This window comes from Argiope bruennichi, chromosome X2 (assembly GCF_947563725.1).
Source record: "Argiope bruennichi chromosome X2, qqArgBrue1.1, whole genome shotgun sequence".
Taxonomy (NCBI): domain Eukaryota; kingdom Metazoa; phylum Arthropoda; class Arachnida; order Araneae; family Araneidae; genus Argiope; species Argiope bruennichi.
Window position 1 is genome coordinate 114364431 of NC_079163.1, and position 26970 is coordinate 114391400.

A 26970-nucleotide genomic window follows, 5' to 3' on the forward strand; every position below is an offset into this window, starting at 1 on the left:
TTACTTGTTGGTGGTTAAAAAAAAGTAGAGCTGAAAATTGTAAGGCAACATCGGTGTAATCAAATGACTAGATAAATTTTATTAGCGGGAACAATCCGTATTTTTAAAACTTTCTCTCCTTTTTTAAGAATGAGACCTCCCCCAAATAGAAAAGCCTATCCGAGTTGACACTCAGAAAATCTGATCACTTCAGGCGCTGATTCTTAGACAAAACATCTGCCAAGATTTAAAAAGAATGCTCTCCAAAATGCGGAGATATTGGAAGTTTCCATTATCTTTGATCCAAACAGTCAGCAAGGAAGAAGAAAAGAATAGACAGTAAGTCACCGACGACCTTCAAAAGAAACGTGTTTACAAAGAAGGAAAAAGCATCCTAGAAAGGGTAACCATGAGTCAACGGAGATATACTACATCGCCTAGCGAGACCTTGGCTTTTCATTTTGACGGTGGTCGGGAGCAGGTCACTTCACGACAAAAGAAATCAAAATTTTATGGCAGCATCGTAAAAAAGCAGTTTTTGTTATTATTGCTCAATGCGCGTTAACCGTTGCGGCAGAGAAAGTTTTGGAGTAAGGACTGAACGGGAGATTAAAACCGCCGCCATCATTAAAACAGAAGTCAAAAACCTCAAAGTGTGACTCAGGAGGTTCAGAGAACGCCAAAAACTTGGAAAATCCTAAAATCGTCTCAATCCAAGAATAACTTACTTAAAAAATCTCGAGATAACACTTCCCGAAACGCAATTCATTAAGAACTTGACAGCTCACAATAATAATGATACTCTGATTTATGTTCTTGGATGGTACGTATGTAAATAATCAAGCAGGCATAAAAACACCTGTACAGAGGTTACAGATATATATCCTAACTTTTTGCGGAAATAAACCAATTTTATAGATTTTTTTGAAAAAATAAATAAATAAACGTGAAATTACATGATTAATAGTAAATCATTACGCTAATCTAATGAATAGTAAAATATTTAGCTACACAGAAAATTTAGATAAATTAGATAATTACCGCGTTCGAAGTATACAATTATTATATATACGTATATATAACAAAATCTGGTGCTAACATTCTGCGGTAAACGCCAGCATTTACATAATTGCATTCGACATTCACCAAAAAATAGTGTCGACATTCGCTGAAGAATGCTGACTTTCTCTAATTTCGTTCTTCCACGGAAACATATACATTTTTTTTTCATGCACAAAATTCATAAACAAATATCTACATATTTTAAATTTTGATAATGTCTTAAATATATTAACCTTCTTCGACAAAACAAAAATTAAAGATATTTTTTAAAGAAATCTGTTTTATAGCATTAGTATTATAAACATGGTTAGTTAATTCCATTGCAAATGTGATCAGATAACTCAAAATGCTACTTTCTTTAATACAGAAAAGCGATTTTCAGTATAGCTATATCACAACCAAATATTTAGTTTCAAAACTAAAATCCTATTTTTTAGTGAAACTAATAAAGATCAGTATAACGTTCTAGATTAAACATTTCGACAATGATCCACTAGAAACTGCATTAGTCACATGGCCCAAGTGTATATATACTAAACTGCTGTTGTTTAAGGAAGTATGACACATTTATCTCGAAGTCAACGTCGGTTAGATGTGTTAGCAATAACATTCTTAAAACAAATACATCAAACAATTTACAGTCAACAGATTTTGAAGGTCGTATAAAGTAAATATAAGAAATAGATCGGTATTTTTACTTCCGATTCTTTTTTCTTTTTTTTTAAAACATACTAATGATATATGAACAAGTATACTAACAGCATGTATACTAATTGATTCTTCCATGCAATAAACAGAGGTAAGAAATAACAACACCGATACAAAAAAAGAGGGGGGAAAAAAAGAATCGGACGATAAGTTTGTGTGTGCGTGTGATACTGATAATTTATAATTAATTTTTTTTAACAAAATGTGGAAAGAAAACACTTAGATCACTCGAGTCAAAAGAAAGGCAACATAAGGATAGGGTTTCTAGCATATAATTAGAAAACAATATCCGGGTTCTATTTTCAAATTTTTTTTTTTTCTTTCTTTTTTTCAAAAACTATAAATGAACAACACAAGTTGTTATTTAGAATAAAACTCCATGAACTGGAAAAATATCTGGATTGAATTACACATGTTGTATTTTATATCAGCAGTAAAAAGTTGTTGTTTCAAGCCGTGATTTTTTTTTTTTAAATCAAACGAAATCTGACACAGTTGCACGTTAAAATTCTTTTCTTCTGCTTTTAATAGAATTAAATATTAATTTATTATTAGTAATCAAAATTTTATAGTGTATAAGACAAAGACGTACACTTATTGTTATTATTATTGATTATTATTTCACAAACATAACTCGTAATAATATCGTTGGCATACAGCTAAAAGCAACTAAGTCAAAAAACAAGGAAAAATAAGTTAATGCGTTAAAGTTGTTTTGAAATGATATCTCCGAAGCAAAAAAAGAATTAAGCATATCAATGTTTGTGCAGCATATATTATATACAGCATGGGCACACTGATTCAATCTTCTTTTTTTCTCCCGACTTGGTCACTTTTAGATGTATACCGATAATACATGAAAATAATAAAACTTATAAAAACTGAATTTTTGATTGAGGGTGAAAAACAAGTAAAAGAGGTAGGAGGTCAGTTTTTAAATTTCAAAATAGGCGATGAGTTATCAGATTAAACGGCTTGTTTCAACTTAATTTATTTTGCCATTTTTCCGCAGTAACTGTGGAGTAAATGCATTCTTTTTCTTAATATTAGTTATAAAGGAATATATTCTTGAAGAAGTATTTTTATACTAATTAGAACTCAAAATTTTACTTCTTCAGTAACACAAATTTCATTTCCGTGGAAATGTTTTTCTTCCATTTTTATCAATACTCCGAAATTTAATAAATAATTGAATAAAGATATCTGTTGCTAAAAAACGACAAGACTTTAAATTATTCTATATTTAATTTTTAAAATTTCAGTTTTATTTTTAATGTGTGTGTGTGTGTGTGTGTGTGTGTGTGTGTGTGTGTGTGTGTGTGTGTGTGTGTGTGTGTGTGTGTGTGTGTGTGAATTTTATTTTTAAGGACCTGTTTAGATTCTCCTTCAAGTGCTAATATTAAAAAACAGCAAGACTTTAAATTATTCTATATTTAATTTTTAAAATTTCTGTTTTATTTTTAGTGTGCGTGTGTGTGTCAATTTTATTTTTAACGACCTGTTTAGATTCTCCTTCAAGTGCTAATATTAAATACTTATTTTTTTTAGCATATGACGCATAATTAAAATTTTTCTCACAAACATTACAGAATAAGTAAAGTTTTTGTGGCCATTAATCAAACTAAATTCTTTAAATTAATTTTCAATAGTGTTCATCTAGAAGTAACAACGCTTGATACTTCAGGTAGTACATAATAAAAACTACAAAATCTGAACAGCAGCCTATTTGCGCCAAGATCACTGACATCGAAAGAGATTTATCGTTTTCTATGCCCCCCACTCGCCCTTCAGAATATGCCGGGCTATTGGAGAGATTGGATCGGTGAAGAACCAGATAACTCAGAGACCACTGACTTTGAATCCGAGCCGACCTCGTGTTATTTTACATTAACAACCTTTTACCTAAAGAAACTCCTACAATCGCACAATACTGTCCAAAATTATTAAAAGTTCATCTCAAGAACTAATGTTTGTCCATTGGAATACACGGAATTAATCTAAAAAGCGAACTAAAGAAATTAAGATATAATACAATCTGCCAACTTAAATTAATTATTCCAGATTATATTTAAAGCAAGCATCAACGGAACATTCATTTTCTCTCGTATGATAGTTTAAAGCCCAGATAAGAGATAACACAACACGTTACCATTTAAATCACGTGCGGTTGGAAAATATATTGGATTTATCATGATAAAATAAAATGGCAAAAACAAATCTTAATTCGCATTTTTTTTTCATCCTTATTTGACTAGTTTTAAAATCATGACGTTAAGTATCTCAGAATTTTAAAGAATAGCAAGCGCTCAAGGCTATAGCAGAAAAAGAAATGGTAGAAAAGTTAAGAGAAAATACAATAGGAAAAGGACAGAAATATTTGATTAATAAATATAGGAAAAGGGATGTTTGGCAGATTTTTCCCCCACTGTGAAAGATAATCGTATTAATATTAAATTTTCAATAAATCGCTTTATATACTAAGATTTGTTTTGTTTTGTTTTAGAATGCTTCAAACGCTTCTTCTAATTTAGATGAATTTACAATTTTAATTCCTTCGATTTGTTTATAATTATCGTTGTATAATTTCTGACAAAAATTGTCAATTTTTATTCATTTCATCTTCAATGAAGCTTTTCAAACATTATGAGTATTTTTTTTTTATTGTACTCCCGCCTTTTAGCGGAAAGAGAAAAAAAATAATCACAAGAAAACTAATGTTTTCTATCTTATTTTTCATAGCTAATTTTTTTTTATTTCCAATTAATGATATGCTAAACACATCTTTCCGTTTGCGAAAAAACAAACCAAAACAAATGCATTAAAAATTACTATTGCGGCATTATTGATGCAAATGCGTTTGGAAATTGGCCTACATTAAAGGGACTAGACAGAAAAGATTAACAAGTTCAAAATCAAACACAAGTTATGAATCTTCTTGCCTAACTAGAACGAATTTAACATAGGTTCGGCGATCGTAAAATAAGAATGACGTAAAATTCAACAACGGGTGGTAAACATGGTGACTCGTTATTTTGAACTGCTGGCCATGAATGTCATATAGAATAACTTCTGATGATAATAATGACGCTATATTATAGATTCACATGACACACCGGAAACTTCAGATTTTTTTTAAAAAATTTATTTCTACATAAGTTGAATTTGTAATTATACGAGCAGAAATAGAACTTATAACTGCGAAAAGTTATCCAACAGGCATATTACTATACTTGCACCATGAATAGCATCAAACTTGAACATGATTCTAAATTATATTAATTTCGAATTTGATGTATTGAAATTACATTAGCTAAATGATAGTTTTTTTAGTAATAAAATAATTCAACTTATAATAGGCAATTCTAAAATGGGATTAAAAGAAACTTTATAAATAGTATTTAAAGAAGCAGTACACAAAAATATAACATTCGATACAAATTTTTGATCTCATCTTATGATCTTAATTTCACAACTTCAAGAAGAAACAGCAATAAGACGAATAACAAATAGAATATTATGCAACAGAATTTAAAAATATAGAACAGTTTGCGTCATATATTCCTAGAAGAATGATGAAACTAAACAATTAAATCTCAATTCGGCAGCATGAAAACTGAAACCAAGTAAGAACCCTTTGACACGAACGGCACTGCAATTCAGATTTGGAAGACAGAAAAACCTTTCGACGCAAATACGCGAAACAAAGGAACAGTGCTAATTGCGTTTCCCTTGGAAAATCTCCAGCGTTCCATTCACAAGACTTCGAAGCGTAGTAAACCTTTTCACCCATTGTGGCGGTCTACTACCAAAATAACGACTTCTTCAACAGAAGATATTTAAAACAAGTCTTTCTGAATGGCTCTTACATTACATTTCCTCATTAAAAGAAAAATGGAAAAGCATTTTCGTGGCCCAAAAAATAAAATAAAAAGGGCAATTGTCCACTGACCTACATAGACTGTCTGAATCCACATCTGACTCTTTCCTCTTTTGATAAACCACGGACCACCACCCTGCCATCTTATAATCCCCGTTTTAGTTTTGTTCCATTCGTGGAGCATTGCTATTAGAACAATCTCGGTCTCCAAGTTGTCCTAATAAGCAAGAACACGCAAAGGGAAAATCATTATTTGGGCGCCAAAATTGAAACAAGTCACATTTTCCGTGTGATGAATCAATTTGTTCTTTCAACCAGGAAGAAAAGGGTTAATTGGTATTACAACGGAATGAGATGACTGCATACAATTCAGGCTAAAGATCTTTCACCCGCACTTGCATTGGCGGACAACTTGTGGAAATATTAAAAAAAATTTCCTGATTCGTAATATCAGTTCAACCATTTTAGAGAATGCTAATTTATAATGAAATACAAATGGTTATAACCATTAAAAACCGTTTCAAGCCTAGAAACTAGAGAGAAATAATTACAAAAAAAAAAAAATGTAAATTGAAGTTCTAATGATAAAAAAAATAACTGTTAACAAACATTTATTATTTTTTAATAGTAATACAACGAAGTTTAATCGGATTAAACTTCGACCAATATTAGTTTCATCAGCATTATAGACACACACACACACAAAAAAAAAAAAGGACTCTTTTTTTTAAAAAATATATTTTTGTTGAGAATAAAACCTATGTCACACTCGCGAATTAAAATGAATTTAGCATTTTTGTATTTATCGATACAAGAATTTTGATGAAACAAAAATTATTCCATAAATAAGAGAATTCAAAACAAAAAAAAAAGTGGTAAATGATTTAATTTTTTTAAAAAAATGCAAGGTCATTTTTTACTTTTAAGTGTGAAATGATCAATACTTTAGAATGTGGAAATTGAAAAGTGTTTGATAGTCCACCATGTTTGATAGTCAAACAAGCATATTAAAAGATAGTGTGAATATCCCAACTGGTTCCAACTTTCCTAAGATGAAAGTACTCATAAAAGCGTAGATTATTGAAATTCAGAAACAATAAATTGAAAAAACGAATTAAAAATCGTGAGAATACTGTATGTAATTTAAATAAACTATATTAAAAACAGGAACAGATAATGAAACACAATTTTCCACACAAAAAGAATAAAAACTTTATAAAAAAAATAAGTGTAATTACTTCAGATACCAAAAGAAGTTTCATGTTGAAGGCGATTTAAAATCACTAATGTTGAAGGGCCAAACACGTGTTAAAACAGTTTTTTGCTATATACCAGTAATTCTGTGCTTGGCGTTTATCCCTTTAAGTCCAATTTAAACAAAAGAATTTTTTTTAACTGAGAATCTGCTTTTATATATACACATAATGACGTTCTTCAGTTTGCTATATAGACACAACAGTAATTTCGTAAAATGTCGATTCGTTTTAGAGATCACTTACAATTTTTTTAAGGCCAATACACCATTGATTGAACTGCATTTTTTTTTTCTATTTATATTGTATTCTGTTGAAATTGCATTAACATCTCCCCAAACTATTCGATAAAATTAAATTACAGCAGGATGCAAAATTATTTTTATCTTAAAAATAGAAAATATTCTTTTTGATGCTGGCTTTTATCTGCTGATTGTCTAATTGTGGAGAACTTTCTTAACAGTTTGCATTAATTTAAATTTAACAATGTGATCATTATTCATTCAAAAGCATAAGATTAGCAAATTAGATTATTATGAACAAATGTCGTACGTATAATCTTTTAAATAATCATTTGTTTTTGTTTTCTGAAAAAAAAGTTTTAATTTCTTCACAGTTAATAACCATAAGAACAGATAATCTGTTATTAATCGCAGTTCACAAGCATTCATTTGATATTGGTTTTAAAATGACTTTTTCCTCTTAACTTTTATTTCTTTTCACTTTTTCTTCAGATGCGCATCTGCGATTTCACTCACTTATTTACTACGATTCCCTCTTTTTCCAATACTCATTCATTCATGCCCCTGCAAAGAAGAAAAACCAGGAGATCATAATTACAAGGAAAATTTCCCACTTTCTTCTCTACGCATGTTTAAATTTGAAGGTTGTTTTGAAGGAAGTTATTGGTTTCACAGCACGTGGGCTACCAATCAACTTCTTAGCATAAAAACATGTTCTAAGAGTTTTCATATTACGCCGCAGATAGTGTCCGAACTAATCAAAATGAATGCAGCTTTTCAAATGCGTTTCAATGGGATTCAAGACATAGTAATATGTATCAGTAATTCATAATCAAATGAATCAGTAGTAATTGTTTTACTCATCTATCCAGTGGCGTTTCCTTATAAACACGGCCTCTTAAATTATAGTTAGCAGAAATTTGCACTAAGTCATCTTGCTGTCGGATATTTCAACATTCGGATTCAAATAAGGTTGAGGAAATTATACCGATTTCGAAATGAATTTTTAATCTTATTTACTGCATGATTTCTTTTGTTCTCGATTTCCGGCGGACGAGTTTTTTTTTTTTTTTCCCGGATAAAGTTAAGGGTTGCAAATTTTTCCTAGCTCAAAATAGAACAGTAAACGAGAAGGGGAAGAAGGGGGAAAAAAAAAAAGCTCTTTAAAAATTTTAGACGTTAAAACCTCATCAATTCTTAGGTTGAATTACATTAAACCAATTCAATAGCAGCGATAAGTAATCAATCATCAGCAATATAATTTGCATCTACTAAGTTTTTTTTTCTCCGTTTCTAGAACAGATTAACCTGCAATTCAAATCACTAAAAAAATAATTAATGAGATTCAGTTCATACTCTCATTTTTAAGGTACACGGTGACAAATTTCCAAGTAATTTCTTATCAGTTCAGGATTAGCAATAATAATTCATTCTTTAAATGATAAAGAAGTGTGCATGAAAGGAATAAAGAAACAGCTATTTAATAATTACATATTTATTAGTGTATATAATTTATATTCAAATAACAATTAATAACTATTCGGATTCTTTGATTTATACTTAATATTACTGGTTATTTTTTTATCGTTAACTAATATTATTTCATTACAGAGCATAATATTTTTTAAGACTTCTGTGAATGACACAAAATGCGTCTTAAAAACCCACGAGCCAATTCAATATTATTTTATTGTTTAACGTCTACAATACAGTTAAATGCTAAGGTTGAAAAACATTAAAACTTACGGTATTATGATAAATGGTAAATAACGATTATGATATTATGAGTTATTACAACAAGAATACTTACAAATGTAGAAGACATTAATCTTAATGTAAATGACCAACAATTCAATGCTTATGTTAGAAGGATAAGATCTGTCAACAATAGGAGTATTTTTTTAATTTGAAGTTAATGACGCAAGAGATGTCACCACGAGTAATTACAAGTTTAAATATAACAAGATTTGAAAGTCAAAGTATTGCAATCTTATTTTACCGCAATAGACTTCCTTATGATGAGATGTAAATTTCAATTTCTATAGTTATAGCGTTATAAATGAGTTTTTAGAATCAGTACTGCAGTTAAATTTACATTCTTCAACGACTTTCCTTTTTATAATCTGGCAACACTTTACAGCGAAATATACATTCCAAAATAAGAGTTTAGAAATCAACCTACAAATTAAACTAAAATAAAAAAAATCATATACGAGTAATCATCTATTTTTTTAGGTTGAAATTCCATTTAAAAAAAAAATTGTATCCTAGAATTCATTGCTAACAATCATAGTAACTGATATGCATACTGAAATCAAGTACATACTTAAATCTAATAAATAATTACAATTTAAACCTCGAACATCATTCACACACCAGCAACTACATAAAGTTGCTGTTTCGTGATGATGAAATTCCAAGTTAACATCTACTAGGTGGAGATGTAGATAGCATGGCAGGTAATGAATGTAAATGCTGTCAAAGTGAAAGCTAACGTGTTCTGAAGATTCGGTGAGTTGGTTTCAAACGCATCACGTCTATTACACAAGGCTATTACACAACCAACCGTGAAGTCACCTCGACATATAACACGACATCGTCCGAGATCCGGCCAGATCTAATCCAGATTAGATGGCTTTTACAACGGGAGATAAGCGAACAGAGATCAGGCCCTAAGAAGCCTTGAGCAAGCGAGGCCACCAATTGTAATATGCGGGAGAAAACATCGCTACGGAAGCTACTGCATTTGAATATAAATGGGCAAGGCCTCGAGGTCGAATTCATTTTCGACAGTGATTTGGATGCAGTTACGATGTCATAGTAACCGAAAGTGAGTAGGACACTTAAGACTTTCTCGAAGAGATATGATGCTCACAAATCAGACAACAGACCATTTGAGGGGGGATCAAATAAAGACATTTAATTCTATGTATTACAAGCGGGAGAAAAGATAGAGGTATAAATTCGCCGGTTGTTGTGCAATTAATGCTCAAGCAAACAGGTAATCAATTTAAAAACAAAACAAAATTTAAATAGTCTCGAGATTCAAAATTAAATACCTTATTAATGTATTGGGGCATCATTGTCAACATCATTGTCAAAAGAAACAAGACTTGAAAACTTTCTTTTATTGGGTCGATCTATAAAAGACTATCTAACATTAACTCAATAGTGACTGTATTTTCGGGCGATCATGTTCTTATAATTTAATAGGGACGAAAGCCACACCCGGGTAAGGGAGTTAAGCACGACAATACTACGCTGTCTTTAGAGCATCAGCCGGTAGGGCACCGGTTGATGCTATAGGGTATAGGTAGTGCTATAGGGATAGGGATGCTATAATGTAGTGCTATAACTCGCCATGTTAAATGTAATACAATTTTTAGATCTTTCTTTATTTCGTTTTCACAGTCTCACCTCAAATCTGACAGACAAGAGTTATACAAAGACAAATTATTCTGCAAGGTAAAGATTATTAACTTATATTGACCAGCGAAAACGTGTGTTATCTAAATCGAGGGAACTCACAGGTGTTCCTCATTAACGTTTCGAACAAAAGTTTTCGATTGAATTTTGTAAAGCGTCAAAAATAATCGTTTAATTTCTACCATTATTTCTCCAAGCGATCTCCAGAGACCGAATTTTCAAAATTTTATATAGTTTTAATCTTCAAGTTTTACATGAACTCTTTCGAAATTTCAATCTTATGACTTAATTGGCATCCTAAAAGAAAACTGATATCGAAACGTTTAGTTTTCTATGGGGGGGGGCATAAATAAAGAAAAACTAATGACTGATCTTGAAGATTTATTGACAAACAAAGAAACATGGTGTTATATTCATTTAAGTGTCATTCATTGTCAGTTATTTTTAGTTACATTCACAGACTGACTAGCAATGGAAGAAAACAGTTCATCGAACTCAGTTTCAAAAATAATACACAAGACTAGAAACATTTTAATTTGGTGTTTCATGCTTATATTAGGAAAGGATGTTTCAAAAGCAAAAACCATTAAAATTTTCTATCAAGAATTTACAAAAAATATTCAGTAAAATCTTCAAAGCATTACTTTAATTCAGTCATCTTAGCACCCCGTTTTGAAGCAACTCGAAGGCAATTTTGGGATTGATTTCGTATTTTCGGATTGTGGTCATATGATATGGTCGGTTGAGGTAAGCTATTCTCGGCTGGTATTTTATTGTATTTCCCTCTAATCGAGAATCTCACTCCTGAACCATTCAGGCACGATATTTATGTTCTTACAATTAAAATTAATGAAAAAGGGAGAAAATCGAAAAATGGAATTAAATTTATAAGAATGATGTCTAAAGTTATAACAATAATTTTTCACTGCTGAATTTATATTTTAAAATTTTAAACATATGTGCTTTTATACATAACACTTTCCTACATTTGCTCTGAGGTAAGTATAAACACAAAATAGGTGCTATAGAGACACAGAATCATTTTGGTCTTCGCGGAGGTGACAGCTATGTATATTGATAACACAAGATACGATGCACTATATATCATGTTTTGGCACTTCAGACTTCCTTTTAAATGCTAATCATTCGTTGTTTGTCCATCACTAACAGATGATTCACGATGTCTTCCCATATCTTTGATATGGATGTCAAAAATAAGTGTTGTACAATGACCTTCGCGGAATTTTTGACACCATTTCATAGCAAGCAAGTGTCAACATTAAACGCAATCATTCTGAGATGGATTTTTGCACGTTTTCTCCCTCTAGCGAAAAACAACACGTGTAAAATAAAACTGAAGCAAATTAGAATTTTGTTCAATCACCTAGTATTTGATTAGCATGAATGGGAACTACCATACTAAGAGAAATTAACCACAATGCATTTAAATAACAATTTTTTATACATCATGTCAATCCAAAAATTTAACATTTATACTATACAGAAGAAGAAATAAGCACGGCTGATGCAATTTCGGATAATAGAGAAATATAAACTCTTAAAAAAACATAAAAATCTTTTGGGGCAGTTTTTAAAAGCTTTTACTTAGCTGTAAAAACGATTTTACTAATTTTCTACCTTTTCCAAGGATGGAATTTTATAGTCGAATTTTTGTTCACTTCCTCATGCATTAAAGTTCTAAAACTATACGCAATTAGTGATTCCCGATGACATCAGAATATATTAATGATTTTAGAGCTCATAATTATAAATTAATATACACATTTAGAAAAACAAATATTTTACAAAAGGTGGTACCATCTATAATTTAATTTAAGAATTAATTTTTATATTCCGTAAGATTTATAATCATGAATTATGATGCATACTAAAGACTCAAAGAAGAAAATAATAAAAATAAAAAAATTTTAAACAAGCTTTTATTAGTGTAGTTTAAAGCAGGAAATAAAAAAATTCTGGGTATGAATTAAATCATGAATGTGATTCAAATTCCAGTTTACTTGGAGCATTCATGTCAAAATTTTAGAAATTTAGTGCTTTCTTTTAATGTCCATATTTTGACAAAAAAAAATATAAGATAAGAAATCAGGAAGTTAATTGAACGTAGTTTTCTTTACGATGAAATTTTATAAGAATTTTCTGAGCATGGATGTAAACTTCCAAGAAGCCAGAGAATTTGGTATAGTGCTTTACATCCAGAGTTGCAGCGTTACACCGCGTTCTATTCTCGGATAAGAATTAGGTGTTTTATGTCTTCAAGTCACTATAAATATCACAAGAAAGAAAAACTAAAATTAATAATTATAAAACTCTTTTATCAGAGCATTAAAAAGAGAAAAAAAAAATTCCAAAAATTTTGAGGTCAAAATAGAAGCTGTAAACGAGAACAGAAGAAAATAATAATAGAAGGATATAAAACCAGAATGAATAGCATTAATAAACATTTTGGATATTGCAGAAACGAGATCTTGCATATAAAGTAGTGTTCCTGTTTTATTATATTTAATTTTTTCGTAAAAAAAGTAATTAAATTATAGTAAATTAATAAAAATATAATTCTTAGTTTCTTTCACGTTATTAATCTTATTGATTTAAATTTACAGTCACAAATTAAGCTTTAGGATTCGTCCCGTTAATTAATTCCGTTACGCATTTAAAAAATATATAACCTCTGCTTTTGATTAAGAATTATTATTTTTATAACTAATGATTATAAATCTAAGACAATGTAAGCAATTAAATGGGAAACAGTTTTTCATGTACATCATTTTTCCAAAACGCAGTAAAAAAAGTAATAAACAGCAGAATAACTTCAAAAAATTCCCAGATTCACAAAAAGGGACTAAAGTAAATAAATAAATAAATGAAAATTCATAGTTTTTTCATTTAATGTCACAGTTTTTCATTATAAAAATGCGAGGTTTTAAAGTGATGATAAACGATGTTAAAAGTATACTAAAATCTCTCTTAAGACCTTATCCTATCAAAAAATCGGGAGAGCATATTCGATAAGCGTTGACTTAGACATTATTATCAAGGTCGAAACCGACAGACTAATTTTCTAAATCCATAAGATATTATTCATTGCATGCATAAATTTTTGGAGTTCGTGAGAGAATGGGACATCTCAAATATAGAAAGGAGAAGTTGCTATATAAATAAGCAGGTTCTATCTTCGCTGATGGGTATGATAATGGTATGTGGTTGATTTACTCACACTCCGAAGTCGAATCGTGCATCTTTGTGAGAGGTGGATGCACTGACCGCATCGTCTTGGGGGGCGATTGTGTGTTCACCAAAGGACCCATTTTAAATTAATAGTAGATCAGGCATTCAGACAACCCGTATGCTTTGACAAGACGAAGGTAGCTTATTTGTGGTAAAACAAATTTGAGGCAAAAGCAAAGTATTTCCCCCCCCCCCTTCTTCCTCTTGTGGTAGTTGAAAAGAATGACTTGCTCGCTCTTCGAAACAACTTTCCTATTCATTTATGAAATAATATCTTAAGATGATCTGTAGCTGAATATTAATAACTACTAAATTCAACTGAAAAAATCACAAATTGATGAATATACTGTAAAATTCACATATCAGATATTTACACAGATACTTACGAGAAGAATCTCGTATACGCACGAGACAAAGAATTCTCTCCAGTAAGCGAAAACGAAGGCAAGTGGATGAATCTTGAACCCGCAAATTCAAACATGACACTCAAAATAAAAAAAAGGTATACTTACAAGTTGCTGTCAATGAGAAATACTGGGAAGGAAACACCTTAAAGGAAAAATGGGTCACCACAATGCACAGAGAAGAATAATAAGAAAACAAAAAAGGTGCTCACCTGAAAGAGAAAATGAGACGCAGTTAGTACAAGATATTTTTCCTCGTCACTTAAATCTCACAAGTGACGGGCGAATAATGAAGAGAAAAAAACATTAAGAAAGTGGGTTAAAAACACACATCTTGCGAATTTTGTTATATGTCATCAGTAATCAATGCTTCCGATTTCAAAAGAATAAAAAACAATTTTCATATTTCTAAAGGACTACACCCATCATTTTCAAATTTAAATCATTTCGAAATTTTGTTAAACGGGTTCAAAAGACTTCACACGAATTTTTCTCTTTATTTTGAAGTTCTAATTAAATTTTGTAGGTTAATATAAATCATAGAGGTATATTACGGTCTATATTAGTGGTGGCATATGTTAGGAATTTTGCCAATTGAATTATAAAATGACTTACTTTCATTTCCATATTCGTATGGCCTCTCATACTTACTTAGAATGAGATAATCACTTCAAATGAATTTAAACATATCGATATTTAATCGGAATCGTATTTGACTTGGTCTATCTGATTATTGTAGTTGATATGTAAATGCAATAGTTGAACAACGTATATATTATACCTGTATTTATTACACGTAATCTAGTACTTGTAATTATACCTGTGTTCGTATTAGTCTGTGTGGCAGTCGTCATTGTCAGTAATGGTGGTATTGTATGGAAGTGTAGTGTAGTATAGTAAATATGTTCGTCTTCTAATAAAGGTTTTTATCGTAATCCCTTCTCGTCGGCAGCCATAATTGTTTATATAATTCTTCGATATCATTGCAGTACACACCCAACTAACATAAAGGATGAATTGAGTAGTACTGCATTTGAAACTTTATAACATTTCATCACGTTCCATATTTAAGTGCAAGTATGATTAAGCTTAACATACGATTATTCAGAAAGCAACATTCTGTGAAAGAGATCTTTAAAAAGATTGCATTCAAAATATGCATTTGTTAAATGTTACTAATTTTAACAATAGTAACAATGTTACTGAATTATTACCTACGAGATGAAACATTTTTTACGAAAATAGAAATTGCTGATTCTCATTCAACACAATAGATTATTTAGATATTACAACCAACCATTCTAGATAGCAGTCCATACAGCATAATAAAATTTAAGTCTTTAAGGTGATTTTATACAGTGTAATGATGGGATATGAGACAATTATCAAAATGAGATAAGATTTAATAACCTTCTTCAATGATAATTATCAGTGCCATCTAAAAGATACTTTATATTTCATAATCGACGTTTTGGGCAGTTATTAAACCTTTACCCTCAGATGCTTCCTCTCAGACCCCATTCAAGATGGTGTATCATTTTGGTGTTATTATTTATTTATTTATTAAATTTTGACAGTTAAAAATACCTACAGAGTCTTACGAAGATGTAGATTAATTTTTGGGGGAAATTCAACTTATATCATATATGTATTTATGTATCTAGGGAAAATTCAAATTCTGGGCCAAATTCAACATTTCAGAAGCATGGTAACACGCTAATTCAAGTGCGTAATGATTTAAATATATCAAATTATTATTATATTAATTTTGTGACAAAAATTGTAGTTTTGTGCCAAATTTTGGCTTCAATCGATTGGGAAGGTACAAATTCGATTTTCGGATATTATTAACCGTATGCCAGGGATTAATCGCCAAGGATCAGCAAATTGCCAAGAATATCGCCAGGCTAGATTCAGCAAAAATGCTAAATTCAAGTTAAGGTTAATATTTCGTAACTATTGTACGCCAATGCCATACGAGGCGTTCTCTGCCTTACTTAAAGTCCATATTTTTTTAAAGGGAGTGGGGGGGGGGGATAACACTTTTATTAGGGAGTATGCCATAAAGTTTTGGGAAGGGTAATCCCGTTTGTTTCGTTTAGAGCTGCGGATTTCTGAACAAGAAAAAAAGGATTGCAAAGAAAAAGATATATATAGAGAATAATATTTTTAGAAGACTGGATGCTGTAAAGGAAGGAAATAATTTATTCTTATTGCTCCCATCCAATAAATAATATGTGTATGTATAACTTTTAAGTTTAGAATGCATAGTCTTTAAATTTTGCAAAAAGTTTTGAGTATATCTTTGTAAAAGGGACAAATTAAAAAGAAAAATGAGTTAATGTAATAATGTTCTCAATGTTTTAAAATGCCATATCTGTAACAAAAAAAATTATGTATACCAATACATGTGAATATTATATACTAACGTCTGCGTCGATATTATATATACATGTAAAATAAAGTTGCCTGAAAGTTCAGAGAACTTTTAAAGTTTAACGTTTAGAGTTTAAACTTAATTGAAATATTTTTAAATCCTCATGAGGTGTTTTAGGAAAGTCCAATGTAAAGCTGTGCGGATCACGGATATGTGTCAGACTTGAAAAGAAAATGCTGAAAAAGCTTTCATCGCTTTTATGCCTCAGAAACGTGAAAACCCTTCATTTTCGATAGTTCAGTAAATTTACTGGGTTTGGGAATGTTAGTGGGGGCTTGAAGTTTTATACCTGTCGATGACTGAAATAACAGTAATTAAATTTTGAAAGAATCTAACGTTTCATAAATTAAAATAGAAATGCTTTTATTCTTGAATTAAGCAGCATGAAACATCGCCATCAAATATATTTATATAAATCACGCCTATCCAAGTAAAACGTCTACAGCTAATTTCCCCGTTTGGTCAATCATCTGCATTTTAAGAACCTCGAACCTCTTCAAAATGTTGAACAAACAACCTCTTATCCATTATATTCCAAATAAAGGGTATTCGTTTCGGAGTTTCACAATGTTCCGGTACTAAATTGGCAGACACTTTCTACGACTTGACATAGCTTCACACCCAACATTCCTACAATATCATGTATTGGAAATAATTAAATTTTCTTCTAAAAGATTGTATTCACTATCTTTTGACTTTAAACAAAATGCAATAATATATTTAATGCTAAATAGAAATATTTCACATTTATCAAAAAAAAAAATCAAAATCAATATTTCATACGCTTCATACAACTTCAGTAAGTATGAAGAAAGGAAGTTTTGATCATAGTTTAAATCGTTTTCTCACTTCTCAAGAAGATTTTAAAGTACAAGAGAACTATAAAATAAATACTCATATTCCAAGAATGAAAAAGACAAGTGTTAATGTAAAAGACAAGACAAAAAAGACGTTCGAATTCAGGAAGGAACGTTCGCATGGATGCTACAACAATAACATATTACAACATTCAGATGAATTAAAGATACTCCACCCAAGATAAACAACAAAATTCTATTCAAGAGGAGAGACCCAAATCACATGGAGCTTTAATTGGCAATCATGCGAAACAGTGTCTCTGAAAACGAGCCAATGAGACTGAAATATTTCAATTCGAAAAGCATCAGCAAATGAAGATTTAGAGAGGTGCGCAGGTACAGCGAAAGTCCAGGAACAATGGATATCAGGCGATAAAAATGCTCGAATCATTTTGCTATTGTTCAATGGAAGTCTCATAAAGACATCAGCAGATCAAGGGCACTTTATTATTGTTGCGTGAAAGCTTTGATCATCCAACTCCAAGAAGAATTACGAAAGAGAAAGTGCAGTCCAGAGATCTATAGAGATGCATAAATAGGCATTATTAGCATTTCATTCAGCAAAAATTTCAAATATTTTATCTCTTTTAACTTTGCTACAGTGCTTGTGAAACGAATGTAAAAATTCATAGTTATTTTTGTTACATAGTATAATCAAATACTCCGACGATAAGCTCTCGGGATTATTAACTGATATCAAAAGAGACAAAAGTTGGCATTTAATATACTGTTGCTTGGTTTCGGATAGTTTAGTCTGATACTGAAGCTACACGAATGCATTTTTAATTCAGATATCATAATTTTGAGCAATGAACAAATAGCACCTCCGGGCAGCAGTTCATTTCCAAACTTATGCACCACAACAACGACAGCACGTTTTTGATTGCCGGCGGATTTATCGTGTACAAGACCTGAATACATGACGGATTTGCGGGTACACAAAAGCAAAACTTCAACGCAATAATATAAACTACTGGCCCAGAGCCGTTTTAATCGGATAAAATATAATAACCTAACATAATAATTTCATTCATTTCTGAATAAGATTATATGTAGTGATTAAAATCACCCTTAAAAGCGTAACGGTGAATTTTGAATAACATATATTTAACTCCTTGATATCAATTTTTTTAAATTCCTAATTAAATGCTAATTTTTGTCTTAGAGATTAATTATTGGTTTAACTTAAGTAGATTTACATGCAAAACTCTTATACGAGTCGGACTTGGCATTTCAGTATAAAAAGTTGATGAATCTAATAGTCACATGTAAAAGTAATCTTCTTTTTAATTTTAACTAGTTTTATAATCCATACCGTTAATGAATTTTAAGTATATTCAACATTAAAAATCAAACATGTCAGGTTCAAAATGATACATTCAATAACATTAGACTGCAAATGTCGAACAAATATCTAAAGGAAATTTGCATCCTACACAATAAAACAGAATTAAGTAGTAAATAAATTTGAAATTTCTTATCAGAAACGAATTCGTGTGTTTTATAAAAATAGTTTCTGAAATTCGGCATAATCCATTCTCAGATTAATTTTGCTTCAGAATCAGTACGATTGACCATTTTTAAATTTCACGACAAAATAGATCATCTACATTTGATTTAGAAGAACAGCAAAAGAAATATAGGTTTAAAAAAAGCATATAAAAATAAATCCTTCGTCACAGTTACGAAGCTTATAACAATTGAGAAATGTTTGAAGAATATAAGCTAGCTGTTCGCTTCCCATTCGGGTTTCAAGAGTAAATATAAGCAAATGCTTGACAAATAACAGACCCCCCTCCATCCCCCCAATGATATATCAGGAGTGAGGCATCTGTCAAACATAATCAATCTTCTCTGTTTAAAAAGACCTGGAAAATATATTTTTTAATTAAAAAAATTAAATTAAAATTTTTAATTAAAAAGATAAAATCTTTATGAATTCACAATAACACGTTTAGTGTTTCATAAAAGTTTTTATTAAAATATGCAAACAATTTATTAAAAAATCCATATTTTCAAAAAATAAATAGATATTTGGCCAGTTTTTGAAGACCAGTACAAAAGTATTAATCATTCTTTAAAAAAATACATAAAAATATGAAAGATGATTAATTTGATTCAACTTCCTGTTATTTAAAAAAAAATTGGTATTGCAGATTCAAAATGCCGAAGAGGAAGTTAAACATAAAATACGAGAATTTTGTCTGTGGTCTATTATAATTTTACATAATATTCTAATGTAAGGAAGAGGAATTCTATGTTAAGAGTTACAGTACATTTTCCCACATTAGATCTTTTACGCTTCAAATACACAAACCAAAACAGGATCTCAAAATGCACAATTTAGCGCACCGGTGAAGTTTAAACACGAAAGCATAAACTATAGAGCTAAAAAAATTTCGTAAAATTCGGAATTTGTGCATTCTTTTTACAAATTTTTATTTAACTCGAGTTACTGGGGTAGTAGTGATTTTTCACTCACTTCTATGTGGGTAAGAATTTTGAAATTCTCCAGACTTGCATTTACTCGATAACAATATAATTTTTAGAATGTAACTATAAAATATCGAATCAATAAATTTTTATCCCAAGTAATATCCTTTAGCAGAGATTCTGAATTAAAACAGATTTTAATATTCCATATTATTTATTCATGTATTTTTAATTTAAAATTTAAAAGCAGAAAATAATTTTCAAATTTTAGTACACAAATAAAAATGTGTTTTTATTATATATACTGTTTCATGAAATTATTATTTCAAATGCTTATTTGCAGCCTTAAAACACAGTTAAGTTATCCTCAGAAAAATATTTCTTTTACCGTTCTTATATTTACTTAGCTTTAATTAAAAGTTAAATTGAAAAATAAATCAGAAATATTTTTTTAGTTTCAAAAAAAAAATCAAATAATATGTCTCGCTTTTTCTGTATAATACGATTCCATCGGATCAAATAAAAAATGAATCATTAAATACTTGTAGTTTGAGAATAGTGTACTAACAAATTTGGGGCAATCTAAGTGCTAAAAAAAAATGAAATGAAATGAATCATAAAATTTCTAAAAACGCCGCCTTCTTTTCAAGAAATACAACGCTCATGAAGGTATGCTAAAAACTAAACTCCAGACTTAGTCAACAGAACCGCTTACGAATATAAAAGCCGCATTTGAATCTTAATTTTTCCTCACGTGAGTAGGATTTAAGGTGAACGGACAAACGGATAAAATCTTGGAAAGTGCATGACAACAAAATTAACAAATACCAACAATTTTTAACGACTAAAATAAACGGGGATGATTTCATGGACCGTCACTGGTTTTGCATCTCCAATTGAACAAAATGGTTCTTCGACTTTCAATCAATCTTTTTATGTCGAGGATTGCGAAAGGATTCTATTTTAAACATTTCCACGTCCTTCTTGCCCTCTATCATATGCATGTAAAGGACAAGTTAAGTGTAGATGCATCCCACCTGACGACAAATAATCCGAATGAAATGTCATTAGATGTTCGGAAAATGAATGATGCTTAGGCAGATTTCCAAGAGGGCTTCTACATCGAGACAACCATCGAGTGGGTCCCAGGAAGTGGGTTAAATCTTCAAACAATAGCTATAATTTATATGGGAATCCGGTGGAGTGACAAATGAACTAAAAACGAACCTAGTGATTCTAAGAATGAAATGTGCTATGTTACTCTGTCATTCAGCAAAAAGCACAATGGAGTCATTTGTTTTAAAAACAGTAGACACTTCGTTCTTCCATGGTACAAAAGAATGATTGAAGAATTCCTGAGTCCTAACGTATGTAGCCATTCTCTTACAATCCTATTTAGATTTGACGAGGCATGCAGAGTGGATAATCCGGACATTAGTATTCCGGAGAGCAAGATTCCAAATCACTCTAATTCTAGTGATGCAAAAAATTCTAGGAAGTGGGGAAACTCCAAATCAAGCTAATATCGAACACCTTTTTACATCTCTATTCTCCAAATTTATTCATATGTATATCAACAAAATTCTGGTAATTGAAATATAGAACTGAAAAACAAGTGGATTTCCTATATGTAATTAAGGGGCGTGACTTAAAATCGCGATATATGGGCAGGTAGGACCTTAGAATGCAGAAAAAAGAATATTAGATACCAAGTGACAGCAAATGAATCTATACATTTCTAAGATCTGAAAAGTTCAATTGGAAAATTTATAAATGTTTAAAAGACCCATAAAATGATGCATTAAACAGTGTGACGATTTAATCAGGTCAAGAGTAAATTTTAAAAAGGGCAAATTGAAAAAATATTTTTATTTTTCTTGTTTAGCTGCAGTAAAATTTTTGGAATTCTACCTAAGTACACGTTACATAGAAAAAAAGTAATTAGCAAAAAGTTCAAATCTACATATATGTATTCCACCCCCCGTAAAATTCTAATCTGTCAAAGGGGGGGGGGGAACAAGGTCATTGGATTTTTCTTTCTTTCTTTCTTTCTATCACTCAGAATTCGTTGATTGAAAAGAATTTCTAACCTGAAACTTTGATAATAGTCAATTTTAAGAAAGAAAAAAAAATAATAATAAAAAAATTTAGTAAACATTAAATTTGAAGTTCACAATTTGTTTCAACTATTAAACACATTTTTTTTTATCACCATTACACTATCATTTAATGTTTTTCAAGAAGTAATCGCTACAAAGATTTTTTTTCTCCCTTCGTTTACTTTTCTTTCTTTTATTTCCATTTTGAAAGCTGTCATTATAATATCGTTTGAAATTACATAACAACACTTTTAAAATAGAATATTTTCAATCCACGAATTCTGACCAATAGAAAAGTACTTACAGGCATATTTCACCGACTTTACTTTTTCGACAAAGACGAATTTTCCGAAATACTTATAACACAGATTCAGATTTGAAACTTTTTTCCTTTTCTGGAGTACGGTTTTAAGAAGAGTTTCAAATACTTCTCTCAAATAAAAAATAATTTTAAAAAAAATCTTCAGCCCTTTACACTTTTAAAATTTATTTATGACCAAATGAAGCTATCATAATGCGTATCTCATTTTATAGGTCCTTTAAACAACTATAACTTTCTCATTTACTTTTTTCCATTCAGAGCAATAGCTTGTTATTTAAACACAGAAAATCGCTATTTTCCGCTACTCTCCCTTATCTGGTCACAAAATTAGAGACCTGTTTTGGATAGCAAACTCAACAACTTAAAGCAATAAAATTGTTATGTTTTTTTTTTTTTTTTTTTTTGCCATGTCAAAGTACAATTCGACAAGACTGATGGATCATTAACTAAATCTGCACGAAATCAGATTTGAGTTTTCTTCAATACTTTTGCAAAGCAAATGTAAACAGTCTCAGAATAATTCTGATTTTTTTTTAACTAAGATATTTCAGGAAAACAAAAGCATTATGTTAACATAGTACTTCCATCAAAATAAAAGTGAACTTTCCTGTTCAATCGATATCGATTTAAAAGACATCAAATTGCTAGGTTACGAAGGAGATCACAACACGTAAAAACTATATCACTCAACTCTCCGAAGCAATAACAGGAGAATGGATGCGCTCGTAATTTCAAAGCAAACACGAATGAGAAAACAAGCCATACTCCTTCATTCGATTTCGTTTCGTTCCGAATGAATCGAAATATAGGCAAAACGAGACGCCAACAACAACAAAAAAGTAGGTAATAAGCGAAATTGAAATATGCGCCATAAGTAGTTTTCATATGTGGATTTATGAGGGCATAGAAAGGACCACCCGGGGATATTGTTTGAGAAACAACTGTGTGAAGGAGAGAGGTCGCAAATTTGTTTCCGCGCAACGACCAAAATAAAAGCGTACTTAATAAACGACGTAACTCAAAGAAAAAAAGTGAAACGACAACGGAAATGCTTTGCCGGTGGACTTTGTCAATAAATCAATTTGGGCCTGTAAATACGGCCGGATGCGCCTGACTTTAAATCTGTCAAACATGTTAACATGCTGTTCGCTCAAGGTCCTCAATCCATAATAATATTATGTCGGCGGGATCGCATTTCGGACAAGTTGCTATTTATATGTTTTCCAGTACTGCAGCTTCGAGATTGGTCTAAAGTATTATTAAAACTCTCCAAAATGGTATATTTTAGAAAAGCAACTCAAAGATTTGGTATTAAAAAAATGTTTGGACCACAAAAAATGCTTACAATATATTAACTGGAAATAATGTTTTCAGAAATGTCTTTACACAAATCAATTCAATCTTAATCCAAAAATCGATTCCAAATCCTACGTTCTAATTGAAGTAAATTAAAGCAATACAAATGAATGAAATATATAAATGAAGACAATTTATGATCACATGATACGCACAATGCGCCAAAGTTCAACTTCTTAAACTTTTGAACACCTTGCAGAAAAAATAAAGTAGTGCAACATACGACATCACAGTGCAAGGTACGACAACACACAATTAAATTTCAGATGATTCGCGCAATTACCTTTGTTATGTGACTATGATGTCAGCTGGTGTGTGCACTATTACTGCAGAAATTTATTTAATATAATAAATATTTACAAAAATATTTTTTTATTTGTTTGTCTAAAACAATTTTTTACATTTATTTAAAAAATTTAATTCAAAGAACTTCATATTTCAGGCTAGCTCAGAATTAACATACATTCTACGGTTTAGACATACAAGTTTTACGAAAACATGTTTTAATGGTTTATAAACTATATCTTTGATATAACAACTAAAAGAAATGATTAATCAGCTATGCATCGAAATGCACAAAGCTTCAGTAACTACATACATTTCAGAGGAGAAATGTTCAGCTTTATTCATACATTTCTTTCCACCTCATCGAATCCCAGAATATTTCTTATTCAGATGTCATGACAGGAATTTATTGGATGCTCTGTGCTATTTCCGTAAACGTGCAAATAAATAAATAGAGACCACTTTAATTCGTTGCTTTAAGAATTCTTAGCAATTTTTGATAGCTTGAGGAATATATATTTATGAATATTTCTCAACGCACTTCTTAACCTATTTCATCTGACATGTTCTGTTCCTCTTAAATTCCACAGGTCTTCATTAACCCTTATGTTCATTTTGTATAGTATACCATACATACAACTTTATAAAAATATACTACCACTATAAAATAATTTTTAACTTAGTTTTATTAAACACATGACATTCTAGATTTTTTTTTATTTATTTTTTTGCTTTTTTTCAAAAAAGTAATCTTGCCACGATAAGGGTTAAATCTTTCCGCTCACAATTCCTTTTTAAAATGGGGGAAAATCACGAATCCTAATAAATATAGATAATGAAATAATAAATTCTGTATACTTATATAATAACAATGGTTACACACAGCACTTATTTGAAATAATCCTTTATTAACAGATATATTTTCGAAAAAGTTTTATTTGTTCCTAAAAAAGTTGTTTTCTTTCAGTTTTTAATCTTAAGATTATTTTCTGCTTTACATAGACTGCACATTATTTTCATTTCTAAGGCTAAATTCTGATCACGTGCGATGCAGGTAACCTTGCTGAAGTGCTAAGAAGCCAAGGCGGTAGTGAAAGCTAGAATGGGTATGACGATGAATAGCAAAAAGCGTTCTCAAAATTACAACGTTTTTTGTTTTGTTTTTTTCCAAAGACCCAAGAATTTTGCAATGCATGAAACCGAAGTTAAAAGGGGTCTTGCGAAATATTTCAACTCAGTTTAGCTGTGTCCACTTAGAGTAAAAAACAATTTTAAGAATGATTAATGGCCCAAGCGTACGAATTCTACATTTATTTAAACTGGATAATAGATACGTAGCAACAAAGAGACAAGGGGTTACCCTGGGCGCCAGTATTAGGTGTGTCATGATAAAATACAGGTGCTTACAAGTCACATTTTAATATTAGATAAAATTGGGGGGGGGGAATTCCCATACCCTGGCCGCCCTTATTAAACCAATAATAACGACTGAAGGGAGGTAGTGAAATAATTATATTATATCCCAGGAGTCAGCCATACTACACAATTTTTGGACAGGTATTTATGAAGCATTTCAGTAGATACGTGTAAACTAATTTCAAAATTCAAAATCAGCTCATTAATTTAAATTACCTGCATTTAAAAATAATGACAGAACCTGAGAACTATTACCAGCTACGATTCTGAAAGAGATATTAAGTGGAAAGAAAACCAGCAAACTGCCATAATATAAATTTTTACTTTAAATTTCATCAACCAGAATTGCAACTGTTCTAACGAAAATATATTTTTCGAGAACAAAAGTTTCAATCCATCCTGATTTCTATCCATGTACGTCAACCAAGTACGTCAAAGGATATTGGGACAATTTTCAATTTACACTTTCAGTAAGTTAACCTCTTAATCATCGTGCTAGTGCGTCATAAGGGCAACGGGATATCGCTCCTCAAACATATGTTGGAATTAAATCATTCAAAAAACACCATAATTGGAGACAAAAATTAAATATAATCCACAAACCCTCAAAGTATTCTGTCAATTCTTAACAGAATCAGTATCAAGGCACATTCCAGAAATGAAGGATGCAAACTAATAAAGATTTTTAAAAAAGCAAAACAATTCAGGAGTTAAATTTCTACATCAGTTTCATTCTACTCAGTGGAAAGTACCACTATGATTATCAAGAAATCGTTGCATCTCATTTTTAGTTATAGAAAAATAAATTCCCCAGTAAGCTTGCATAAAATTTATGTCTCTTTGAAAATTTAAATAATAAAGCCGATAAAAAGAATCCAGAGCTAAAGTCAAATACACTCATTGTTATTCACCTCCTATACAAATTTCAAAATATCCGCAAATTTCAATAATTCTGTTCTCAATTCATGTAATTAAGTCTTGCATTAATTTTGAAATTTTATTTCACTCATTGGGACAAGTTTGGTAAAGAAAACAATTCAAAAGTTCTAAAGGATCGAACTTTTGATAGAAGTGAGTACAGACTGGGTATAGAGTATTGCGTTTATATCAGGGAAAGGACTCGGGAAAAAACTATTTTATTTAAATTAAATTATAACTTACTGTAGGTATTATGGGGAGGTGGGGTGGAAACCCTAGCATTTTACAAGTTTTTCTATCAACATTACAAATAACGTAATTTTTTAAAACTTTTTAATGATATTTATTTATCTATCTCATAGCTGTTGTGGAAGAGACAAAGATTAGGATTGAAAAGTTATAATCAAATGACAATGAAGAATTAGGGCAACAATAAGTCTGCGTAATCAACATATGGTACAGAAATTGCTTCAGTTCAGGCCATTAGAATTTATTCACGAAAAAGAATATGTATCAGATCAGGCCAAAGCTGCAAGAACTCCAGTTCTGAATAATCAAGTCCATACAGAGTTCATTATGTCGGTTAGTAAAAATTTGGCTTCAGCTCGCTTAAACTCCCAAACAAACATTCGATTCACAAAATCAGG

At 30.6% G+C, this 26970-nt stretch overlaps 1 protein-coding gene across 2 annotated transcripts in view; it reads right to left on the reverse strand.

Moving 5' to 3' along the window:
• LOC129960030 (MOB kinase activator 2-like) overlaps positions 1 to 26970 on the reverse strand; it is a 309147-nt gene that overhangs the window by 100153 nt on the left and 182024 nt on the right. The gene's annotated exons all lie outside the window — the stretch shown is intronic.